The sequence below is a fragment of the Epinephelus fuscoguttatus genome, linkage group LG3, assembly GCF_011397635.1.
Source record: "Epinephelus fuscoguttatus linkage group LG3, E.fuscoguttatus.final_Chr_v1".
In the NCBI taxonomy this organism is placed as follows: Eukaryota; Metazoa; Chordata; class Actinopteri; order Perciformes; family Serranidae; genus Epinephelus; species Epinephelus fuscoguttatus.
In genome coordinates, this window is record NC_064754.1 from 45,393,165 (window position 1) to 45,406,836 (window position 13,672).

The 13,672-nt window shown below is 40.9% G+C and overlaps 1 protein-coding gene across 3 annotated transcripts in view; it reads left to right on the forward strand.

The window, feature by feature from the left end:
* Window positions 1–1,977: 1,977 nt before the first annotated feature.
* Window positions 1,978–13,672, forward strand: part of elf2b (E74-like factor 2b (ets domain transcription factor)) — a 34,261-nt gene continuing 22,566 nt past the window's right edge. The window contains exon 1 of one of the 3 annotated variants that reach the window (XM_049572843.1): window positions 1,978–2,131. The gene's annotated coding sequence lies outside the window, so the exon portion shown is untranslated. Of the gene's footprint in view, window positions 2,132–9,404; window positions 9,647–13,672 lie in introns of those variants that run through there. The other 2 variants (XM_049572840.1, XM_049572841.1) reach the window with 2 other exon arrangements.

Consider the following 13,672-nt stretch of genomic DNA (forward strand, 5'->3'; position numbering starts at 1 on the left):
ACTGGCTAATATGTGCACAGAGGAGCTGTGCCACCATCATGTGTCTGTGCTGTTGGATCACATTCAGGGTCTGGGGCTGCACATCAATAAGAAAAATTGCAGTCTCCAGCCTGCACAGGCCACCCAGTTTCTAGGCATGTGGCTGGATTCCAGAACTTGGTTGGTGATGCTGTAACAGAAGACGCAGGTTTCAATCAGGACCTGCCTCTCTCATTTTCGGCTGGGTGCCAGGGTCACATGGTGGCTGTGTCTCCACCTCTTGGGTCTTATGGCAGCCTCAGTACAAGTGGTGCCACTGGCTCTTCTACACACATGTCCAGTCCAGAGGAATCTCTTCAGCCTGGAGCTCTGTCTGCGGAGACAGCTGCAGGCAGTGGTGCTTGTCATCGTGCAGCCTTGTGCGGACCTCAGGTGGTGGCAGGACCCAGCCATCATCTTGAGGGGAAGTATGCTTGGTCCTGTACTGCACTGCCAGGTATTCTCTATGGAGCATCCATGGAGGGGTGGGGTATATTCCACAAGGGGCAGGGGTACCAGTGGGGTCTGGAGCGCCCGCTGGAAGGGCCAGCATATCAATGCTCTAGAACTGAAAGCCATTCACCTGGCCTCCAGCATTTTTTCCCGAGTCTGCAAGGCTGTCATGTGCTAGTAAGAACCGACAGCACAGCGGCAGCAGCATATGTCAACAGGCAAGGAGGCCTGGGCTCCCCAAACCTCTGCAGAATAGCACACCACCATTGACAATGCCCATTACCCACTGTTCTTTTCCATTGGGTGGGGCTCCCCCTGGCGTCAATGCCATGGCACACCAGTGGCTCAAGGCCTGCTGTATGTGTTTCCCACGTTCATTCTTGTCCCAAATCTGCTGCAGAGAGTTCAGAGGGAGGAGGTGCAGCTGATCCTGGTGGCCCCGAACTGGCCCCACATGACATGGTTGTCAGAGGTGGAGGCCATGGGAGCTCCCTGTCCGGTGGGATCTTCTGAGTCAGGTGCAGGGGGCCCTGCCCCATCCCTTTCCACAGGGGCTCAAACCTTGGGCCTGGCCCCTGAGAGGGCCGGTCTGCTAGGCCTGGGACTTGTGCAGTTCTCTTGCAGGAGCTCTTTACATCATGGTGCACAACTAACCAGATCGATGCACTGACAATGCACACTTCTGAAGGGTGCACAGAGGCTTGCACTGCGCACCAGGAGGCCGGTCATTCCACTGAGGGACCTGGGTCAGAACCTTTTGAGCCTCTGGAGTCAGTCAGCATTAGGTGGCTGCCTCAGTCGGTGGAGGTACAACCCACTAACCCTAATAACCATAGTTATGATATAACTACTGGGTGGGGAGATGATCTCCTCAGTCAGAGAACCAAAGTTACAATGTAACCGAGCACTATTTTTTCCTTGAGCCTTCCTGAATGACTGGCGGAAAATGCACAACCCTCCTTCCAACATAAATTAGTTATTAGATTTTTAAAATTTACCCTTTGATGTTTGAAAGTTACAAGTTAAAAGTTAAAGATGGATTTGACAAAACCTCGTTTTTGCATACTGGGTAGTTCATGCAAACAGGTTTGCATTTTTTTTTTTAAATGAGACATAGAATAAAGTGATTTTGATGAAATATCACTATTTTAAGCTCAGATTTTTTTTTCTTTTTTTGCCTGACAGAAGCATTCATTGCACATGATGACTGGCCATCCGACAGTTAAGGTTTGTTGGTAGGCTACTGTTTCTGACTATGATAAATGGTCTAAATTTGTCAATTTTTGATTTCTTAGTTAAAAAAAAAAATAGAGCTGTGAAATAAATGCAAAATGCAGCTATTTAAATGTGTATGCCTCTCCCCTATTGAAAAAAAAACATATAAATCCTTCCCCAGTACTTAAAACATTATTTGACATGCCTCCCCCTTTTTGCAACCCCACCCCCAGAGCACAGCGTTATTATTATATTTCTCTGGAGCGGAGCCGTCCGGAGAGGAGGAGAGGTTACTGGATGTCACTCACACACACACACACACACACACACACACACACACACACAGAGAGAGAGAGAATAAACTCATATTAGACAGCCAGCTAACGTCAAGTTGCCGCCCGTAAACTAAGTTGGCTACCAGCGAGGAGCTGACAGAAGTTTGACGGTAAGTGAGCTGACGTTACATTAGCCAGCATTAGCCACATGGTTTGCTGTGTTTCTCTTCTGACAGCTTGTTTTTCTCACAATGCTAACTTAGCTAGCTAATGTTAGCATTGTTCAGTTTCTGTTTCTGTTCAGTTTGCTCTTTGTATGCGACGTGATCTCCAAAATTACCGCTCTTGAAATGCGACTTATAGCACTGAATTCCATGACCAGCTCGGCATACGAATATAAAAACTATATAGCGTTAACGTAAATGCTGCAAGAGATGGCTAATAATTCGTTGATAAGGTTAGCAAAGAGCAAAGGTATCATTGCAACAGTGGATTCCCCCTGTGACACGCTGTAGCGATAACGTTACATGCCTGATGATGACATAATCTTTCTGTTGTCTTTCATAACTCTTCAATTGTAACGTTAAGCATTGCAAACAGGCGCCCAACCAACTGTGTGATCATAATTAGGTAGCTCAATGAGGAATTACCCAGCAAACAAGCTTTGTGTCAACACACTGAAACTATGTTGGCTTTGTAGGAGAGAAAGTGACTGTATATGGCCAGCCGTTTTAACATTTAATAGCTAGATTGAATATATATTGCAACTATCCGTACTTCAGTTATTCCTTGTCACAATGAACATTCCAGATATCTACAGTGACATTCTTCCTGTTCATAACTGGTAACGTTATTTCAGATAACCAAAACGTCATTCTTTCTTGGAAAAATTACGTCCCTTTTGCCTTTCATGCCTAATGGGCTTTCAATTTTGGATATCCACAATGTCATTTTTTATTACAAGGAAAAACTCCCATTTCAGATATCTACCATTCACTTGTTACTAGTCATGATTTTAATGTCAAATATGCAAATTAGAAAACTATGTCAGTTATCTGTAATGTAATGTGAATATCCAAAATACATGTGACTACTAAAAATGTCATTGTGCATATTTGCAATTGGCTTTTAAAAAAAAGCAAATACAATTTCATATGTCTACAGTTAGAATTATGATTAGGAAGAATGCAATTGCAGATATCCAGAAATGTATTGTGAATATCTGTTGATGAGAAGATGGTACGCCTTTTAACATAAAGGTTCATTGACTATACACAGCTGTGTTTCAGATATCAATATAATAGCATTTCACCTAGTCAAAATCATATTCTTACAGTCAGTTAGAGTCTGCAATGGCATTTTCACTGATAGAAATTGTATTTCAAAATATCTAAAACTTAATTTCTCCAAGTCAAAATTCAAATTAAGCTATCTTTAAATCCTTTAAAATTATAGGTGGCCATTTTAACATTTAATAGCTAGACTGGCTATGTACTGGAGGTATCCGTAATTCAACTCCATAGTCAAAATGAACATTTAAGATAACCACAATGACAACCTTCCTGTCCAGAACTGACCTTTCGCCAAGCCCCACTCCTTTGCGATGGGGTGTCAAGCCATCTGAGGATGCATGGAGCCCACACTATGACCAACTGCACTATCACTTTTGGAAAAAACAAAAAATGATTCCAGAGAGAAGTACATGGAAGGGTCTAAAATATGCATAAGGATATAGCCAGACTCCAGAATGTCAAACACACTCAGCTGCAAAAAAACGGTTTAAAAGATAAAGATATTTAGAAGCTAGAGCCAAACGATAGGCTACACGTCATAGTGAGAAAGTGAACCACCACATCACTGGTGATCAAGACTGAAAACAATAAATATACAGGGAAACTTTGCTGATATTCAACCAGCTGTATGTCAGATGAGCAGTGTTTGGCCTCCTCCAGTGCCACCCGCACCACGAGCAGGGAGCTCCGGGGAAAGCCAAACGCCGTTTATCTGCACGCACTGTGATGACACACAGCTGGTTGAATATCAGCAAAGTTTCCCTGCTTCCCCTCCCTGGTTCCCGTAGAGCAGGGTAGGTCTTTATTCACTGTCATAATCCCTAAAAAGCAAAAGCACAATGTGTATACATTGAGTAAGGTATATATCTTTAGCAGCTAGCTCTCCAACCCTAACCCTTTTCAGGGTTTGATTTTGGTTTTGGAATGGGACAGAAACATACATCTCCTTACAATCTCTTAAGTATCATTACTACATGTGCCCCAGACACAATGTTTAGCTTGAAATCCACAAAACCATCTTGAAAAAGAAGGAAATCTAAAATGTTTGCAGGAGAGTCTATGGAGCACAGATGTGTTGTTGTCGGACCTTTTTCGGAGCTAGCCAATGCTATGCTGTGATTGGTCAGTCCTTGTTTGAGGGGTGGGGTGGGACCTAGCAAAGAGTCAGTTGTCATTTCAGATATCCTTGTCATCCTGTCATTCTTTCTAGGAAAAATGACATCACTTTGCCATTCATGTGTAATGGACTTTCAATTTCAGATATCCACAGCGTCATTTTAGATATCCAGAATAAACATTCAGGATTTCTGCAGTAGAATTCTTATTAGGAAAAACTCCAATTTCAGATATCTTACAATCCAGTTGTATAATTAATAATTGAGTTTAAATCATTTTGATATCATACTGTATATCCAAAACGGAAACCATTCCAGGTATCCGTAATGTAATTTTAACAGATTTCCACAATACATTGGTGGATAGCACAAATGGATTGTGCCTAGTCATGATTGTAGCTGTAGATAAATGAAATTGCATTTTTACCAGTCATAATGTCAGGTGTGGATATCTATAATGACATTTTTAATAGTCAGAATGAATTTTGGATATTCAAATGACCTCATGGATATCTGGATTGTTAATTTTCTTTATTTTGGAAATCTGAAATTAAATAAGACTAGCAACAGTTGGATTGTATTTATCTGAAATGGGTGTTTTTGCCAATAAGAATTCTGTTATCTAAAATGCAGTTGTGGATTCCTGAAAATGACAGTCTAATACACATGAATGGCAAAAGTGACATAATTTGTTTTTCGAAAAATGATGTTTGGATAACTGAACTGGCACTTGTGAGTGGAAACAATGTCATTGCGGATGTCTGAAATTTTCATTTCAACTAGGAAGAACTGAATTACTGAGATTGCAGTATATATCCACTATAGCAATTAAAAATGACATTGCCACTTATACTTTTTAGGAATTTTAAGATATTTTAAATTCAGTTTTGACTAGTAAAGTCAAAGTTGTAGACATCTTGATATACCATGTCTACTACTAAGAATATATTGTGGATAACTCTAATTACCATTCTGACTGCTTTAACTATGAGAAATGCTGTTATGTAGTTCTAAAATGTAATTACAGAAAGGGATATGATTCAATTAAATGTTAAAATCACCTGCATTACACATTTTAGTTTATGTTTTAACTGCTAATTATTAAGTCTACAAAAAGAAAAAAATGAAAATAATCATAATTAGGTTATTGTTTAAAATGCAAAATTAAAAAAAAGATTAGTTTGATGGTTGAAAAAATGCAAAACATAGAGTAGTTTCCCCTTATACTGTAATTTCCTCAACACTGTCACTTGCCTGTGTACCTGTCTTTGACTACACAATAAATAAGTATTATGTTATGTCCTAGTGTAGCACACTACTTTTTTTAGTTACTTTTCTTTATACTTAAGTGGCAGCTGGAATTTCCAGTTTTGATTGTGTGGTAAAGTAATGTTTCATTCACAGAGGCCAGGGGCTTGGACCTGTTGTGTCCAGTCAGTGTGAGCGGTACTCAAGTGTCCGTGCTTTATTCTGGTAAAAAATTGCTTTTGCTCAACTGGTATCCTGCAGTCTAAGCTGACAGTTGGTCTGCTATCTGATGATTTTTTCTGCTGGGCGTTTCTGCTTAATGTTATGTAATGGGGCTAGATCACAAGAGGCCTGTTGAGAAAACACTGAGCACAGCGATTGGTGCCACAGAGATGATTGGATGATGTGTGGGGGGGCATATCAGGATACTGGAAATTTTGGGTTTGTGTGTTACATTGGGAGTATAGCGTGTTTATGATAGACGTGAGTAGCAGGAAATGTGATGACTGAGTGGCTGATGGTCATTTGTAGACTGCACATTGTGATAATTATATTGTCACTAGATCCCTCAAACCCATTTTGGTCCTTTTAAAGTTTCATGTCTTTATTTGGACATCCAGGGCCACCTCCTGCTGATTTCCAATGGAATTTCTGCAGAGGGGTTTTTATGAAAAATAACCCCAATTCCTAAAACATTACAAAGCGACGCTGTGTAAAACATAAATGAAAACAGAATTAAATGATCTACAAATCCTTTTTATACTATACTATGCAACACTATATTAAGTTTAATACTGTATAAAAAGAAGATATTTAATGTTCAAACTGATAGACTTTATTGTTTTTTGTTAATACACAATCATTCTGAATTTGATGCCTGCAACATGTTCCAAAAAGTTGGGACAGGAGCATGTTAGTCACTGTGTTACATCAGCTTTTCTTTAAACAACACTCAGTGAGTGTTAAAGCAACACAATGGAGTTTTTGAGCCCTCAAAATATATATCCAAGACCCTTGTGATGGTACATCAGCTCACAGTAGGTTGGATGACACCTCGGTCATTGCTTGAGAGCGTCTGTTTCACTAGCACTGGCACTATACAGTTTCGGGGTTTGGGTAGGAACCCAGACACAAAAAAGACTACAAAATTTGGCTGCTTTACGGCATACGTCATATCCCCCTCCTCTTTTTAGAGTAGCGTAGCTGGAGGTGAACGAAGTTAGATGTGGTGGTCATGGCTGAAGCGATAAAGAAAAGGAAGAAGGTGAAGGCATGGGTGCAGATCTGATGACAAGTTTGGGGGGGACACAATCTGATTGTGATTTTTTTTTTTAATTGCACGCGTGCAAATCATGCCCACAGAGCGCTTGAGATTGCCAGCATATTTCACGATTTCATAGAGGCTCATCACCATCACCAAGTCATTCAAAAAGCACTACAAAGAGAATCATATGCTTACCTTTACTGTTTATTTCTCTTAAACAGCCAGTAGTACATGGAACCAGCCATCACCCTCCTTTTCACTGCTTCGCTGTTAGTTAATGCTACTTCTAGTTTTAGGGTCTCAGGCATGTTATGTCCACTCACGTTCTCATCTCTCGCCTCTCACGGATTCCCATTTCTCCTCATCATCTTCCCTTTCTCCCAGTATATAGGACTACTGTATACATTTGTTCAATTTCAATCATTTAAGCTATTTAAAATTGGGGGGAACAATTTGTGTTTTTCATAATTTGGGGGGGACATGTCCCCCCCATCCCCCCCGGGATCTGCACCCGTGGGTGAAGGTGTTGTCTGAGGAGACAACGAAAAAAAAACGAGAGAGCAATAAAACAAGAGCTCGAACAAGGATTAATATTGGCCCGGCTTTCACACGCTGGCGAGAGCTGAAAGAGGAGGAGGGATGCCCGACCAATGGTGACCTGGCGCTGTTACTGCTGTTACCCTCTACTGAGGAGACTCACTGTGTGCAGGTCGGCTGCCTCAGGTACATTTTAAGATAAAGTGTTAGCCTACATACAGACAGCTTTCATTTTAGTTTGTCTTTGACTGACAGTTTGCTGTTAGCACTGCAAGCGCAATGTGCTTGTGTCGACCGCGATTGTAAATCATAATAGTGGTGAATGAGAGACTGTGGACAGAGCAGATTGAAATATGGCTTTCTACATGCTGATCACATGTATTGATAAAGTAAGGACACTAATTGTTGAAGTTTTGAAAATAACATTCTTTCCCATTCTTGCTTGATAAACGACTCCAGTGGCTCAACAGTTCGGGGTCTCTGCTGTTGTATTTTGTGCTTGATAATGTGCCACACATTTTCAATAGGAGACAGGTCTGGACTGCAGGCAGCCAGTCTAGTACCTGCACTCTTTCACTATGAAGCCACGCTGTTGTAACACATGAAGAATGTGTCTCATTGTCTTGCTGGATTTAGCAGGGACATCCCTGAAAAAGATGTCGTCTGGATGGCGGCATATATTGCTCCGAAGCCTGTATGTGGCTCTCAGCATTCATGGTGCCTTCACAGATGTGTGTAGTAGTTACCCATGTTGCCATGGGCACTAACACACCCCCATACCATCAAAGATGCTGGCTTTGAACTTTGAGCTGGTAACAGTCTGGATGGTCCTTTTCCTCTTGTCTGGAGGACCCAATGTCCGTGAGTTCTAAAAACAATTTGAAATGTGGACTCGTCAGACCACAGCACACTTTTCCACTTTGTGTCAGTCCATCTCAGATGAGCACAGGCCCAGAGAAGTCTGCAGTTTCTGAATGTTGTTGATATGTGGCTTCCACTTTACATGGTAGAGTCTTAACTTGCATTTGTAGACGCAGCGACAAATTTCTCACTGACGGTGGTTTTCTAGAGTGTTCCTGAGCCCATGTAGTAATATCCTTTATACAAACATCTTGGTTTTTAATGCTGTGTTGTCTGAGGGGTGAAAGGTCATAGGCCCTTACATGCAGAGATTTCTTTGGATTCTCTGGATCTTTTGATGACAGTATGGATTGTAAATGGTGCAGTCCCTAAATTCCTTACAATTGTCTGTTGAGAAAGGTTGTTCTAACACTGTTGGACAATTCACCCATGCAGGTTTAACAAAGAAGTGAACCTAGCACCATCAGTCCTTGTAAATGACCTGTGAGATGTTCCAAACAGGTGTTTTTTGAACATCTCACAACTTTTCTAGTTTTTTGTTGCCCCTGTCCCAACTTTTTTTTTAAATGTGTTGCAGGCATCAAATACAGAATGAGTGTATATTTACAAAAAGCAATTAAGTTTATCAATTTGAACATTAGATATCTTGTCTTTGTACTGCATTCAAATGAATATAGGTTGAAAGGGATTTGCAAATCATTGCATTCTGTTTTTAGTGACATTTCACACAGCGTCTCAACTTTTTTTGTTCATTCATTCATTCAATCGTGTGTGTGTGTGTGTGTGTGTGTGTGTGTGTGTGTGGATTGAGTGAATGTCAGGTAAATCCTGAGGTCATGCTTGCTATTTATTTGCTCGTTGTGTCATCACTGTGTCTGTCTGTATGTGTGTGTTGGTAAAGGGCATGGCACAAGGCAGGGCGTTGTGTCTTTACCAGCAGCCCCAGTTACTTGGAACAAAAGCTCTGTTGTTGCAAGATCATGTGACTGTGTGTGTGTGTGTGTGTGTGTGTGTGTGTGTGTGTGTGTGTGTGTGAGAGAGTGTGAGAGTTCCACCCTTGTCATGTGATCTGAGCTCAGGGCAGGGTCTGAGAAGTGCTGACTCGCTCTGAGACGTTCCTTCTACACAGGGAACAGACAGTGAGCATGCAGCCAGACAGTGAAGATGAACGGATAGATGGGTGGAAGGATGGATGTCAGACAGAGAGGATTTGTGGGAGAAAGTCAGAGACAAGGGGAGAGAGAGGTGCAGAAAAAGACCTGTAGCTTTCTCTTATTCCTTCATTCTTCTCGTCTCTGGATTTTTAAGCTGCAGCCAAGTAAAGATGCAATCCTGCGTTCTGAGTCACATCGCCTTTTCTGTGGCAAGGCAAGTTTGGAGTTTTTGTTTAAGTTTTGATGCCATTTGTTGGGATTCCATAGTGGGAAAGTTGACCTGTAAGAATGACTCTGCTGTATTTTGTGAAGTCTTGACTGGAGACTGCAGTTCACTCTCTATGACTCAGAACATTTGTGTAAGAATCAAGCTGCTCACATGCTTCCACTCTACTTATCAAAGGTCAGAAGTGAACTAAATTTGGTGCATTTACAGTGAGACATGTAGCTGTAGCTCTTATCTAAAATGACTTTAATTGCAGCAGACATATTTTTAATTCCTAGAATACCAGCAACAAGACTAATAGCTAACTGCAGGAAGTGAAAAGGTCACACTGACTGCTTTTGACCTTTTAAAACAATTACATTTATTTCCTTATAATGTGACAGGTATCTGCTATCTGCTAGTTTCTGAATGAATTAGGTTGTTGCAGTAGTAATAATAATGCAGCCTTGACTCATTTATGTTTGACCTCAGAATTAAAAAAAAAAAAAAGGCAGCCACGTGTTTGCAGCCGTCCGGCAGGTCCTGTAATACTTGTTTAAATCAATTCAACCTGCAAGTCCTTCTTGGAGGGACTCAGCTCCTAACAAGTCTTGGGTGTTTGTGTTGAAGAGAGAAAGAATATATATTTGCAGTGCCGCAATGAGAGGTTATTGCCACACTGACATATACTGTCATTTCAGTGCTGGATCATTCCATTGACCAAGTGAAAACACCACATACCACACCACATACAGGACCCTGCACTGTAGCCATCTCTTCACTCAGCTTCTGTCTGACTTAGATGGGTTGAATAGATTACAAAAACTCAGTGTGTTACAATCTCTCACTCTTCCATGAGGTTACATAATAACGTCTGTCAGTTTAACAGCAAAATAATGGCACATAGTGCAGCGCACATACACACCTTTCTTTGGTCAGTTTGTTTCCGTGCCAGACAGCAAGGGTGTGAAACTGCAGGGGAAGAATGAAATATTCAGACACATTGTGATGGAAGGATGAGAAGAAATTGAGACTGGAATTAGAATGCAATTTCTGATGATATTGTGGGTGTGAATGCTGCATGTTAAAAAGTTGAAACTATATTCCAAACTGGAATATAGATATTAAAGATTTTGGGCCTAACTGGCAGAGAGTGTGGAGTAATATTCCCCTAACATCTCTTAATCATAATCATCAGTTAATTCATTATAAGCTAATACAAAGATATTATTTATCCCCAAGATGATGCTGCCAGATCCGTATTACTCAGAGCCCACTATGTCAGTTATGTCCTCACAAAGTGTTGGGCACCTACCTCCACATGATGTGGGAATGCCCTGGGGTCTATTCCTTTTGGCTCAGTATTTCGAACATTCTTTCTTGTTTAATTCAGACAAACATACCTTGTTTACCACATATATTGCTATTAAATGATGATACTTCTCTGAATTTAACACTCCACAAGAAGAGAGTACTGTTCGCAGGTTTAACTGCAGCAAAAAAAATGTTGATAGGGAGATGGAAACCACCACATGTTATAAATGTGTATCTGTGGAAATTATCATTTTATGAAGTCCTGTCATTAGAAATCTCCAGTGCCCGTGCTCAAATGCCAAAGATAGAAGCGATACAGAATCTGGAATTATATATATATATATATATATATAATATTTTTTTTTTTTTGAGAAAAGTGAGAAACACCTTATGGATATGTTTGCTATTTACGGCTGTTTTTTTGTGTGTGTTTTTTTTGTGTGTTTTGTTATTTATTTATTTATTTTTTTTTTTCCCTGTAACTGTCCATAATTAATGTTGCCCTCGGGACGAGGGTGGGGGTAAGGGGTTTGGATGGAATCAAATGAAAAAAAATAAAAAGAATTGATCACAAAAAAAAAAAAGAAGTTGAAACTACACTGCAATGCTGGCTTTGAATGCTGAATAATACCATAAATGTATGAATGCTGTGAAATATTTTAAGATTTCTGGTCTCAGTCACACTGAGTTTAATGCGGCAATTAGTGGAATTTCTTTTACTTTCAGTCTGACTGTGCCAAATATGTAAGTCTGTTTGCTTCCACAGCAACATTGTTTGAAAGAGCACACGTTTTACTCCATTTTGACCAAAAATGATGTATGTAGAGTGAAAATTGTTGGTGTGACAGTGAGTTACAGAGAATTGTATTAGAAGCTCTCTGACAGCTGAGTCCACCACTTTAGCTCTGAGCATTCTGTCCAGTACAAACCAATGTAAACACCTGAGAAGGGCATTTTTTTTTTTGAAGATGCTTGAGAAACCATGAATTTACGTAAAATTTCAACATTCCTCCATTTGTTTGAATGGGGAAAGTTTCCTGGAAAATGGTGAATATTTCGGACAGTTTGAAAGATACAAATAATCAAAATATAAGCAGGCATGTCCTAATTGAGCTACATATTTTGATGTTTGAAAGACGTTTCTATGTTGAAATAGGTGGAGGGAGTAGCGTGACAAAAAGTGGGCAGAATTTTTTGCGAAGAGATTGATCAATAAAGTTTTAATAAGATATACACTTTATCTATGAAGTATGAATCACATTGTCACAATCATTTCACGAGAAGAGGTAAAAAATTATTAAACAGTATGTAGAGTAACTGAGTATGTCCTCAGACACACCATGCTAATAGAAATTGTATGGTCAGTAGGTTTGTCGGCCCACAAAGTTATGACACACAATGACACATTTTGAAATAGCCAGAGCACAGTGTGAAATGTGTGGCAAATCCTTCTATGATCCAGAGCTTCTTTTTTTTGTTTGAGATATTTTTTAGGGCTTTTTTGCCTTTAATCGATAGGACAGTTTTAGCGTGAGGGGGGTAGAGAGAGGGGGGTGACATGCAGCAAGTGGCCGGGATTGGACTCAGGCCCGCAGCCACTGAGGCAAGGACAAAACCTTCGAACATGGAGCACCTGCTCGACCAGGTGAGCTAAGCGATGCCCCAACATTTTTAACTTTGTGGGCCGACAAACCTACTGACCACACAATTTCTATTAGCATGGTGTGTCTGAGGACATACTCAGTTACTCTACCTGCTGTTTAATACTCTATAATATATATATCTATCTCTCTCTCTCTCTCTCTCTCTCTCTCTCTATATATATATATATATATATATGACACGGATCAATGCGTTAAGATGTCGTGGCATACTGTCCACAAGCTTGTTGGGGCCGTCAGTGGGAAGGGCGTCCCACACTTCGGTCAGATCCCGGGCTAATTCCTGTAGACTCTGAGGAATATTGTCCCTCTCATTAAGGGCTTGGCCTAAGACATCCCAGGCATGTTTGATAGGATAGGGTTTATATCAGGGGAGCAAGCAGGCCATGGCATCTGCTGCACCCCCTCTGCAACAAGAAATGTTCTCACTGCAGCTGCCCTATGTGCTCTTGTGTTGTTATCTTGCAGCCTAAAGTTGTTCCCATAAACCTTTCTTGCGCGTGGAGGCAATGGTTCTCCAGGATTTCCAGATACATGATGGTGTTGACGTTTCCACCCAGCACCACCAATTGTGTTTTTCCTCCATAATAAATACTGGCCCATACCATCACTGAGTCGCCACCTCCTTGAGTGGTTTCCTGGATGCAGTCATCACGGAGGTTCTCACCATGTAATCGCCACACCCTTTGTCTTCCATCTATAGGGTCAAGGATATAGTGGCTCTCATCCATAAAAACAACATGTCGCCAGTGCCCAAGCTGTAATCTTCTGTGCTCCCTACCCCAGCGAAGTCGAGCAACTCTGTGTTGAACAGTTAGACGTGGACACTTGGTCATTCGTCTTGCTCGGTAACCATGCTGAAGCAATCATCGGTTTACAGTTTGGCAGGAAACGTTGATTCCATGGTGTCCTCTCCACAAATGACAAAGGCGACTTGCTGGCATTTCCGATTTCTACAGCACAGATTAAGCAGTTGCCCATCATCTCGTCTGGTAGTTAGTCGTAGTTGTCCTGGAGATTTTCGTGGCCTCAAATGACCGTCTCTCGATGATGTTTGAGG